The sequence below is a fragment of the Hyaena hyaena genome, unplaced genomic scaffold (genome assembly GCF_003009895.1).
Source record: "Hyaena hyaena isolate Hyena2069 unplaced genomic scaffold, ASM300989v1 scaffold_79, whole genome shotgun sequence".
Classification (NCBI taxonomy): domain Eukaryota; kingdom Metazoa; phylum Chordata; class Mammalia; order Carnivora; family Hyaenidae; genus Hyaena; species Hyaena hyaena.
Genome location: NW_024080711.1, coordinates 1,333,158 through 1,344,560, shown reverse-complemented (window position 1 = coordinate 1,344,560; position 11,403 = coordinate 1,333,158). Strand labels below are relative to the sequence as shown.

Below are 11,403 nucleotides of genomic sequence, written 5' to 3'. Positions count from 1 at the left end.
GTTACTCATGCACTTCATGGGCAGAAGATGGCTTCCCATTCCATTCAAGTGTTTATTGTTGACCCACATAGAAGAAACCCATTAACTCTTTCTCCCAGCCTTTCTCGCAGTCCTTCTCTCTTTCCCTCCCATACCTGTTTCCCCTTCCACACTCTAAGTTCCTAGGAGAAAAATATGATTGGCCTGGATAAGATGAGGTGTTGGGCAGGTGGGATCATGCAGGAGAAATAGCTACCACTCCCTACGCCAATCCCACTGCCACCAATATAGAAGGAGAGGGCTTATAGATGTCCATCACAACATGGTGTGAGGACTTTGCGATTCTTCTCATAAGAAGACTAAACACATACACACATGTGTGCCACGGCTTTGAACCAAAGCATTGAATCTTACACCTTTTCCTACTTTCTATTCCTAGCTCAGTGGCCTAGATGTTAGTGAAAGGAATATATGTAGTAAACTGAATATGTAGTTGTTGTATGATTGACTGTAAAATGAACAGACCCTGCTTTTAGGGCAAAACACACATCTATGGGCATATATGTACACACACACACACATACTGAATGAGTTATGTCCCTCTGGATTCAATCAGAAGAAATTAACTTAGGATACTTTTGCCAGAAACAGATTTCAGTGGGAACATATGGACAGCTCACAGAACCAAGAAGAAATCCGAATATTGAGGCTCAGGAGGGACAGGAACTGGGACTACTCTCAGGTTCTGAGTCAGCAGGAATGAGTTAATGGTCTCCTCAGGATGCTGGCATACCGTTTTCTACCCCTTAGCCCAAGATTCAGATCCCAGAGAAGGCATCTAACCGGCCTGCCTCTGGTCAGATGGCCTCCTGCCTGCTCGCTCCAGCAGATGGCCTCCTGCCTGCTCGCTCCAGCACCTTGACTGATAGACCCACCAAATGGCATCCGCTGGAACAAGGGTGGGGGCCCCCACAGCAACAGCAGGGAGAGGAGTACGGTCTAGATAGGGAAAGACAGCAGAGGTCACTGCAAAGAGCCCTTTGGACTATCAGTGATGCCTCGGGTGAGGCGCAAATGGAAAAACGAGCTGGCCGCCACCCCGTCCCTTCACTTTACCTGCCAGAAAGCCTGTGGGAGGCCTCTTCCTGCCTCGGCACCTAGCTGGGACTCCATCCAGGAATGTCACCTGACTATGCTCCCTGCTCTCCTGCCTTCTTAAATAGAGTAGATCTGGATGGGAGTCTGGACTAACACAGCTTCGGTGGAGTTTGACTCATCCCTAACCATTCTGGGGGCACTTTCTAAATCATGAAAACCACAAGAAACAGAAATGAGGGGAAGAAGGGTTTCCTTTTCCCTGGGGCAGCAGGGGAAAACTTGAGCTGGTATTTAGATAAAGCTTTGGTTAATTTAAACTGTTATCCAACTGAAGGATCTGGAGGAAATCCTCAAAAATGTATGGACCCAGCAGATGTCCTTGAGACCCTCTCCAGTCTTCTAGATCTGGAGTTTTCCAGCCAGGTGATTTTTTTCTCAGAGGAAGGGAAGGTGAAGTCTATTAGTTTTCAGATCGCGGGTTATTGGACTGAAGTGACTGGCCCCACCTCAGCCTGCCCACAGCTCTTCTAGACCATGGAATATGGTGGCTGGGAGAAGCTCCACCTCAAACTGAAGTCACACCCCTTCAAGGCAACCTGAGTGCAGAACCCTTTCTATTTAAAAAAAAAGAAAAAGAAAAAGCTCCTGCTTCCGTGGAGTCTCTCCAAAGCCTTCAATCTGGTTTGCATGGAGACCCTCCTTGTTTTCTTACTCATATTTCCCTACCTTATGCAATGTTCAAGTAAATCACTTCCATTACAAGGGGCATAAACAGGTCTGGTGACAAGGACAAGTCAGCCCTAGCATGCCCTTGCCCTCAACCGAGGGGGTCAGAGTCTCTTGGAAAGCAGTCCCCAGCCATGATGGGCTTCCTGCCTGATCCACAGAAATACTGACAGCAATTGATTCCAGTTGGTAGGTTTATGGGCGATTTTTTTAGGTATTATTTTATAGTTTCTAAAATGTGTGTGGGCTTCTATTAATTTTTATAACCAAAGAAATATGTCTTTAAATTATTTTTATTTTATTTTGAGAGAGAGAGAGACAGTGCATGAGCCGGGGAGAGGAGCACAGTGGGAGAGAGAGAGAATCTGAAGCCAACTGAGCCACCCAGGCATCCCAAGGAATATAGGTTTTTAAAGGCTTGTTTACACATTATTTGTGCTCAATATTTTTAAAAATATTTGTTAGGAATATAATAGAGATCATTTTCAAGGAGTTCGTGGATAAAGAGACTTAAAAAAGATAAAAACATCAGGGCACCTGGGTGGCTCACCTAACTGAAAGTTGGAGTCTTGATGTCAGCTCAGGTCATGATCTCACGGTTTGTGAGATGGAGCCCCATGTCAGGCTCTCCGCTGATAACATGGAGTCTGCTTGGGGATTCTCTGTCTCCCTCTCTCTCTGCCCCTCCCTGCACTCATTCGCTCTCTATCAAATTAAATGAACTTTTTTTAAAAAAGGAAAAAATATCTTTTTTTAAATAATGGTAAATAGAAGAGAGGTTTCTTAGATTTGTGGGGGACCATTGGGGTCTGCCCTACAAGCCTCTCTATGTAAATGGTAATTGAGGTGAGACCTAACCATCATAAAACCCCCTTAAGTGGGCCAATAAAGATAGTATTTTTAAAATTACCTTATATAGCATCATATATTTTTTATTTCCTAATTTTTTTTTTACCAAAAAAGTGATGGAATTCATTTCAGTAATCACTGTGGAAAGAAAGAATACAATAATCACTCATAATCTTAACCACCTGTTGGCATTTTTGTTACAAGTTATTTTCTGCTCTAGAACTTCAAGCCATTTAGTAAATCTTGCCCTATTTTTAGCTTTAGAACAACACTCAGAACAGGCCAGGGAGATGTTCTTGTTCTCATAAGTGAGGCGTGGCATCCACTTCTGACTGCTCTCAGCCAGAGGTTTCTCCGAAGACACGTGAGGGACACCTGTACCCTGGGGACCATTAGCATATTCCCCCGAGGTAAGTCAATTCCCACAAACTAGACTAAGATCACTAAGGGCCACAAGGAAAGATTAAAATCACTTATTTCAGTGATTTTTGTTTCTTTGTATGTGTAAGTCCTTTGTTTCATCTCATCTTTCAGAAATGTTATATTGATTACTTTAGGTTTTTGCATCTGAATTTGATGTAATCATGTGCAATATTTAATCTGCTATGTGGGATCCTTTTTGTAATGACTCAAATACCCATTTAGCTAACATTTAACACGAATTTTTAAATTGTTTAACTTTCTGGGGAAATACAAAGCAATTGGAAATAGGCCAAATATCCCCCCACCTGACCTCTTTAATTATAACAAAAACTCTGAATTTTTTTTTGTTCTATAACATTTTCTGAAACTATTATCAAACTGCAGAATAATTATTTTCACTGGGATAACTTTCTGGCACTTTTGTGTGTTTTAGCCCAGAGAAATTGAAGGGTGGAATCCAAACAAAACCTTGTTTACTTTTTCCACACTTCAGGAACCAGAGTAAATTCAGTCCAAAGAACCCTAGGGGAAAAGGGGGAAAAAAGTAAAAGAAAAAAAGGCTATTCATTGTGCACAACCGAAATTAGCAAAAAAGGCTTTATTTACACTGGACATTATCATCCTAATTAAAGGGCAAAGCAATACATCCATAATGATAGGTAATTGTCCTTGAGAGTACTATTAATGAGATCTGATCATTGAAAGCTTGCGTGGAGGCAATTGAGATGTTAATAGAGTCAAATTCTTTGAGCAGCCCAATTTTTGCAGAAAGAGCATTCCCTTTGGGCAGAGTACATTTTTCTGGGCATCCCTCTTGACAAAGCCTTTCCTGGGTTCAAAGTAGTACTGTTTTTTCTTGGGTGCTTTTCTCTTGGTTGGATTAGCTTCCGGGAGAAAGGCGGGCAGCGTTCCCTGCTCTGGGCTGTGGCTGGTGGCTGCGGTTGGTCAGTCCGTCCAGGTGGGCAGCGGGCCAGCCAGCCTGCCTCTGTTTGCTGTCACACCTGCAATTCCCCTGTTCCCATCTGTTGGCTCCAAGTGTGGGCCACTGCTGTTGGGCTCTGGTTTTCTACCCCAGTGAGCATTCAACAGTCTGTTTTGATGCCTTGCTGTTAGAACCCAGTTTAACAAAGCAAGGGATGGAACTGCCCTCCTGGGAAGTCAAGAAATATAGTGTGATTCAAGCTTCCGCTGGGGCGTTGCTACTATTACTGTTTTAAATCGAGGCAGGTCTTCTCCCTTCCATGCTATGTTAGACCATATGTAGTTGTTGCTTGTTAACCATTTCTTATTCTAAAACTATTAATTTTATGTGAATGAGGTTAATCGCTGAACTCTGTGAGGCACAGTAAGGTGAATTACAACAAAGGAAGAGAGAACTGACGTTTACTAAAGTCACACTGTCCGCTGGACATGATAACCCACTCATACCTCAAATTATCCCCAGAACGCAAGCTACGTGAGGCAAGAGGCATACTTGCCTTGTTCACAATCACCTCCCTATTTCCAGCACGGTGTATGGCTCAAGAGATATTCACTAGGCAGTGGCATAAAACGGACTAGGATGTCAGTAACAGCTTGCAGGGTGCATGTGAATGTGAGCTCTCTTAGGTATATATGATATATAGGAAAAGTGATCAGCAAGGTGCCTCACCTATCTCAATAAACATTAGGATGGAGAGACTGAGACTCAGAGAGATGAAATAATGTGCCCAAGGGTAAATAGCTCAGAAGCAGTGAAGGTGAATTCGGGCATTTTGGTTAAATCCCAAGCGCACAGTATTTCCGTCATGCTCATGCAGTTGTATTTCATCTAAGTTCCAGCCTTGTAGCTCTTTCTGTTTCGCTCCATCCCTGATTCTTAATCATGTCACCAGTGAGGTCTCTGGAGCCAGAGGGAAGGGCAGAGGCCGGAGGCCCCAGCTGCATCTCCATTGTCCCCTCCTCCCCTTCCCCACTAGCCCCTGAGAACCTGCGGGTGGCTGAGAGCGGGCGGACCAGGCTGTGCCATCTTGGCAGACATACCACTCTGCACCCTTGCTCTACCTCCCGTTCCCGGGGGAAACCTTAGTAATAATAAGGAGGAGAAGGATGAGGAAGAGGACAAATGAAGAGGAGGCAGAGGAGGAGGAGGAGAAACACTTCTATGGGCCAGTCTCCGCTCTGAGCTCCTTGCTTGCGCTATTTTGTGCACTGCTCACAAAATTCCATGATTATCCTCATTTTACAAGCTGAAGTCACTTCCACAAAGCCACACAGTACATTCGGACATGGCTCTATCTTATTCCAGAGCCCACGCTTTTAGCCCTTGTGACCTAAACTGGAACAGAAATGTCCCCATATTATTAAGAAGGAGCAGGAGAAGAGCTGGAGAAATGCCAAGACTGGGATATCATTTATTCTTTCTTCTGGTCACAAAGAGTCATCAAGGTTGCAATCGCTCAGAAGTTCCCACACTCCCCATAAGGCCCTGGTTGGGGTGTGGGAGAGCTCAGTCATTAGGAATAAGGAGAGTTGGGGCGCCTGGGTGGCTTAGTCGGTTAAGCGTCCGACTTTCGCTTAGGTCATGATTTCTCGGTTTTTTGGTTCGAGCCCCGCTTCGGGTTCTGTTCTGACTGCCAGCTCTGAGCCTGGAGCCTGTTTCAGTCTGTGACTCCCTCTCTCTCTGACCCTCCCCAGCTCACGCTGTCTCTCTCTCTCTCTCCTAGAAATAAATAAAATAAAACATTTTTTAAAAAAAAAGGAATAAGGAGAGTTGCAGGGGAGGGGAGATGCTGTCCTTGGTAAAACCACCCTTCAGGATGGGAGGCAAGAGAATTGGGAGAAGATGATGATGGACCAAAAGGAGAAAGTGGCACTGCCTGCAGGGTATAGAGAACGAGAGCGGGGATCCCAGAGCCCAGCACACTTAGACTTGAAACCTGGCTCTGCTGCGAGTTTACTGTGCGACCTTGGAAAAGATGCCCTCCCTCTCTGAATAGTTTCTTTATCTGTGTAAAAGGGAACTACTAATGCTGACCTCACTGGGTAGTTACAGGATTTAACATGAGGGTGTTTGTGAGAGACGGGCATACTTTAAAATTTTAATAAATAGCAATTCTCCTCCCTCCTCCTAGGGATTAAAGAAAGCAAATTCAACTTTGCTTAAATGCATTTAAAAAGGTTTCAGACAGCTTCTCAACAATGAGGATTTTTGTTGGTGAATATGCAAACCCCAAATAAAGAAGGTTAAGAAACCTTGGCTCCCAGTATCCCTATCTGTCCTTATGATCAGCCTCATCATGAAGACTTTCCTCCTTAGAAAAAAGCGGAGGCTCCTATTTGAGACACTCTGTCTCTGATGGGGGCGAACCTCCTCCTTCCCTGACTCCAGCCCATGCTGGGCACCAAAGGATCTTAAAGTGGAAAGCCCTCCCTCCCGGTGTTCCCTTTGTCATTAGCATACGGGCCAAAACTTAAAAGGAAAGATGAGGGGGTGGGGGAAGGGGGTGGGAAAGACAGTGTTGCCGTTCAGTCTTTCTGTGTGCTATGAAATGAGCAAAAAAGAAGACTGCTCATCAAAATCCACAGGTTAAAGAATTCAAAGCAAGACCACTAGTGTTACTGTGATAGCTTTAATGACATCGTCTGTCCTCAGTGTCTGATTACAGGTAAATTGGTCACAGGTACGACTCACTGAGGCATTTAGTGTTCTTAGCACACAATTTGCATTTCATTGACAAACATAAGAAACAATTTCAGCTATTTTTCCATTTGTAATTGTTTTCTTTGGACCCTGATGCTTTGGTCATTGTTCATCACGACTCATCAAAGAGCTTTTATTAACTCAGGTCTTCAGGTTAATTCTGCCTTAGGAAAGGAGTTGGATTTCAACGTGTGACCTCGAGTCCTTCAGGGGTTGGTGTGAACCTGTGCCTCTCCTTACCGCAGGATGTCTGCGCCGGGAGGGCCCTGCACGCGTTGCTCAGGGGCCCGCATTCCGTTTTCCCTCTCATGTAACCCAAGGCAAACATCTCAAATGGACCATTTAACCCCACTCCCCACTTTCCTTCACCTCTGTTTGATCTCAGTCTTTAAAAAAAAAAAAAGGACTGATTCAAATGGACTTACTCAAACTGACAAAATGCAGTTTTCTCTAACTACCCCTGAAAACACCATAGGGATGGTCTTTATCATTGTGCAGGATCAAAAAGGAGAAGCAAAGGGATTCAAACGACTGTTTGTTTATGTCATGCAGGAGGGAATGGGGGGCAGGCTGGAGAGATGGCATTCTCTTTCCTTCCCACTTCTTTCCTCCGGTCCTGTACATTAGCACTTGCCCTCGGGGCAAGCCGGCCAATTTTCTTCTGCTGGGAGAGACTGTGTGTCCTTCATTTGGCCCACACTTTTCTTTTCTTCTTCTTCTTCTTCTCCTTCTTCTTCTTCTTCTTCTTCTTCTTCTTCTTCTTCTTCTTCTTCTTCTTAATAAGTGAATATCTGTAGATTTCAGCCTGATTTTAGCTTTGAGGCCAGATGGCTGGTCTGGGACCCTTCGGCCTTTGCATGCCAAGAGAGGGAAAGGCTAAGGCTGAGATATGTGTGGATATCAGATAGGTCTGCTGATACCTTTCTGGATTAGACAAACAAGCCAGTTTACTTCCAAAAGCTTGTGTTTGTTCTAGCACTTACTTTCTTTTACTTAATATTATGTTTAGGTGAAATACCTGGAAGTGATTACGTGCTATGTGAATGGTTCTTTTATTTATTTATTACTTTTTTTTTTTTTTTTTAAAGTAGGCTCCACACGGGCTGGAACCCACCACCCTGAGATGGAGATCTGAGCTGAGATCAAGAGTCGGGTGCTTAACCTACTGAGCCATGCAGGCGCCCCAAGTGGTTCTTAATTCACAGAAAGAATTCAAGACACCAACAGCCATTCTGACTTTGCTTTTCTAAGATGCCCCAACCCTATTCCAGCATCACTGAGTTCTTAACTAAATAGAGTGTTGGCATGGCCACGATGCAAGAATATATCAGATATTGGCAAAGTGAGTGGTTTTCAACCTTCACTCTGCACTGCATTCCCCTGGGTGATTAAAAAAAAAAAGAATGCAGTTGTCCAAGGTTTGCCCTAGAGATTCTGATTCACAGGGCCTGGGTATAAGTACTTTTTAAAAGGTCTTCAGGTGATTTCAATGAGCGGCCAGGGTCTAGAACACTTGGGCAAGGCTCTCTCTTTTCTCAGAAATATCCAGAATTATTTTATAAGGATCTAGCCAATGAATTTGTGGTTTGGTGGTTTCTAACTACTGAACCTAGAGCTATATGATTGTGCCTTAGGTAATTAACTCCACTATTATTAACACTAGTGGACACTCTAGACTCCAGTCTCTTCAAATGAAAGATAGAGGAGGTTTGTTTCTGGATTCCAAACAGTACTTGGTAGTGCCAAATCTTAAAGCTGACTCCCTCAAAAGGCTGGTTATGTGGTGTGGTGACCAAACCAAACCAAACCAAACAAAAACCAACTTAATGGAACCTAGCCTCTTGTGATGTTGGACAGATTCCTTAAAGACTTTGCCTCAGTTTTCTTATCTATAAAACGGAGTCAATAAGAGTAGCTATATCACAATTTTTTAGATTAAATGAGCTAATCCACATAAAGTACTTTGAACACGATTGGCTATAGTAAGTTCTCTGTAAATCACTGTTGTTATTATGACTGCAAGACTCCTTCCTTTGACCCAAGCTCATTTGACTGCAACTAAAATCCTCTCCCTGCCTTCAGGTTCTATCTACTCTCTCATTAGCTGAATGAAATTCATGTCAAGAGGAGAGCAAGCCTAGCTGGAATTGTGAAGGCATGTCTGTTGCTTGAACCCCGTGAGAAAATACTACTTAAAAAAGGGACAAAGTCTAGGGGTGCCTGGGTGGTGTAGTCAGTTAAGCATCTGACTCTTGATTTCAGCTCAGGTCATGATATCATGGTTTGTGAGATTTAGCCCCGTGTCAGGCTCTACGCTGATAGCACTGGGCCAGCTTGGAATTCTGTCTCCCTCTTTCTCTCTCTGCTCCTCCCCGGCTCATCCTGCTCTCTCGCCCCCCACCCCCAAATAAATAAACTTTAAAGGGGGGGCAAAATCTACATGCTTGAGAGTGGTCATGCGCGCTCCCCCCCCCCCCAGAATAGTACCAGTGCCATAAGGTGTTCGCTCAATAGGGAGACCAATTTAGGGACTCCCATCAGAGCAGCATTGGAAGGCTCCTTTTTCCTTGGGAAAAAAATCAAGCATTCTCTCCAAAATCACACAGAGTGGGGTCATCCTAGATTTTGCCACACACACTGGGGGGCAGTGCTTCTGAAATACTGTGAGAGATGCAGGGAATTTTCTGGGGATTCTGCTTCCAGAAAATAGAGCATATTGTCTAATATAGTACACACCCGAGCTCTTCCACTGCTCAACTTTCCCCTGTCTAGCGTTGTAATGCCGGAAGTCACTGTGACCCTGAAAGGGAACAGCTCTTTATACAAGCATGATATAAGTTCTCTGCTACCGCATCTCTTAAAGCCTTGGGTTGTCCTTAAGCAATCAGAGAAAGTAGGTCCAATGCTTGGAAGAGTGATTCTTTCTTCAAAATAGGATACCTGTTGACTTGTGCAGAAGACAAAGGAGGAGGCAATGATTTGATTCGCTCAGGATTTCTCAGCTTAACATCATGGCAAGGTTCTCTTCATCGTTTTCCTATTGCCTTTCAAGTACAAGCTGACATACAAGCATTTGATTGGGTGTGAGAAATTAGAGAAGGGGGTTGAGTGTCAGAAGGCCCCCATAGTGGACAGGACACTTGGCCTCCAGTCTTGCCTCTGCGTTGGCCAGACCACCAGCTTTTAAAGCTTCAGTCTCTTTGGCCATTGGAAAGGATGAGTAAGGGCCCGAGGTTCCTACCCAGAGCAAAAAGACCATTTAAATCCAAAAGTCTGTTTATAGATGACTTTTAATCAGTCTAGTTAATTGTTTGTCTATTTTGCTGAGTTTTTCAAAGAACCAGCTTTTAGTTTCATTGACTTCTTTTTATCATTTTTCTAGTCTCTATTTCTTTAAATTTGCACTTTGTCTGTTTGTTTGTTTGTTTATTATTTGGGGGCACCTGGGTGGCTCAGTTGGTTAAACATCCAACTTGAGTTCAGGTCATGATCTCACAGTTAGTGGGTTCAAGCCCAGCATTGGGCTGTGTGCTGACAGCTCAGAGCCCTGGGCCTGCTTCAGATTCTGTGTCTCCTCTGTCTGCTCCTCCCCTGTTCATGCTTTGTCTCTGTCTCTCAAAAATAAAAATAAAAAACATTTAAAAATTTAAAAATAAACATTTTTATTTATGTTTTATTTTATTTTTTTTTTTATTTTAGAGAAGTCTGTGCCTTTATTGGTGGAACAGGTTATAGGGTGCTTACGTGGCTCAGTCAGACAAGTGTCCGACTCTTGGTTCAGCTTAGGTCATGATTTCATGGTTTGTGAGGTGGAGCCCCACATTGGGCTCCATGCTAATGGAGTGTGGACCCTGTTTGCGATTCTCTCTCTCCCACTCTTTCTGCCCCTCCCCTCTCCATCTCTCTGTCTCTCTCTCAAATTAAATAAAATTTAAAAGATAAAAAAAATTTATTGGTGAAACAGGCTACTTGAGAGAGATACAGAGGAGATGTAGGTGGCCCCGATGACAGGTCTGCCAGACTTCACAGGCTTGTAGATGATGGAGAACTTGTTCAGGTAGTGGCCAATCGTCTGGGGCTTGATTTCTACCTAGTTGAAGGTCTTGCCATTGTAGACATCCACAATGCTGCCACCATCTTGGGCAGGATGGACCATGTCCTACAGGTGCATCTTAGCCACCTCCAGCTTCCCTCTGTGGGAAGCCTCCTTCTTGGCCTTGCACAGGAGTTCAGTATCGAGTGCTCTTCCTTCACATACCTGGGCTGAGATGCCCATCTTTTCAGCGCTGCATCAGCTGCTTGTAGAGCATGTCCAGCAGCTGGTTGAGGTCTGCCTGGGTAGGTGGGCTTGTGGAAGGTAGGCTTCTCTTTCCGCTTCTCTTCTGCCATCTTGTCAGCTCTTCCTAAATTTCCATTTATATCATTAGTTCCCTCCTTCTGCTCACTTTTAGGTGTAGTGTGTTCTTTTTCCAGTATCTCAGGGTGGGAGATCAGATTGTTGGCTGGAGATCTTCCTCCTTAATATCAGCAGCCACAGCTATGAATTTCCCTTATAGCATTGCTATAGCTGAGTTCTATACATTTTGATATGTTGTGTGGTCATTTTCATTTTGCCTCAAATTATTTTTTCTAAGTTTTACTTATTT

General features: G+C 44.0%; 1 pseudogene; it reads right to left on the bottom strand.

Annotated features, from left to right (window-relative positions):
* Window positions 1-9,848: 9,848 nt before the first annotated feature.
* LOC120232857 lies at window positions 9,849-11,146 on the bottom strand (annotated as a pseudogene).
* Between the last annotated feature and the right edge of the window lie 257 nt (window positions 11,147-11,403).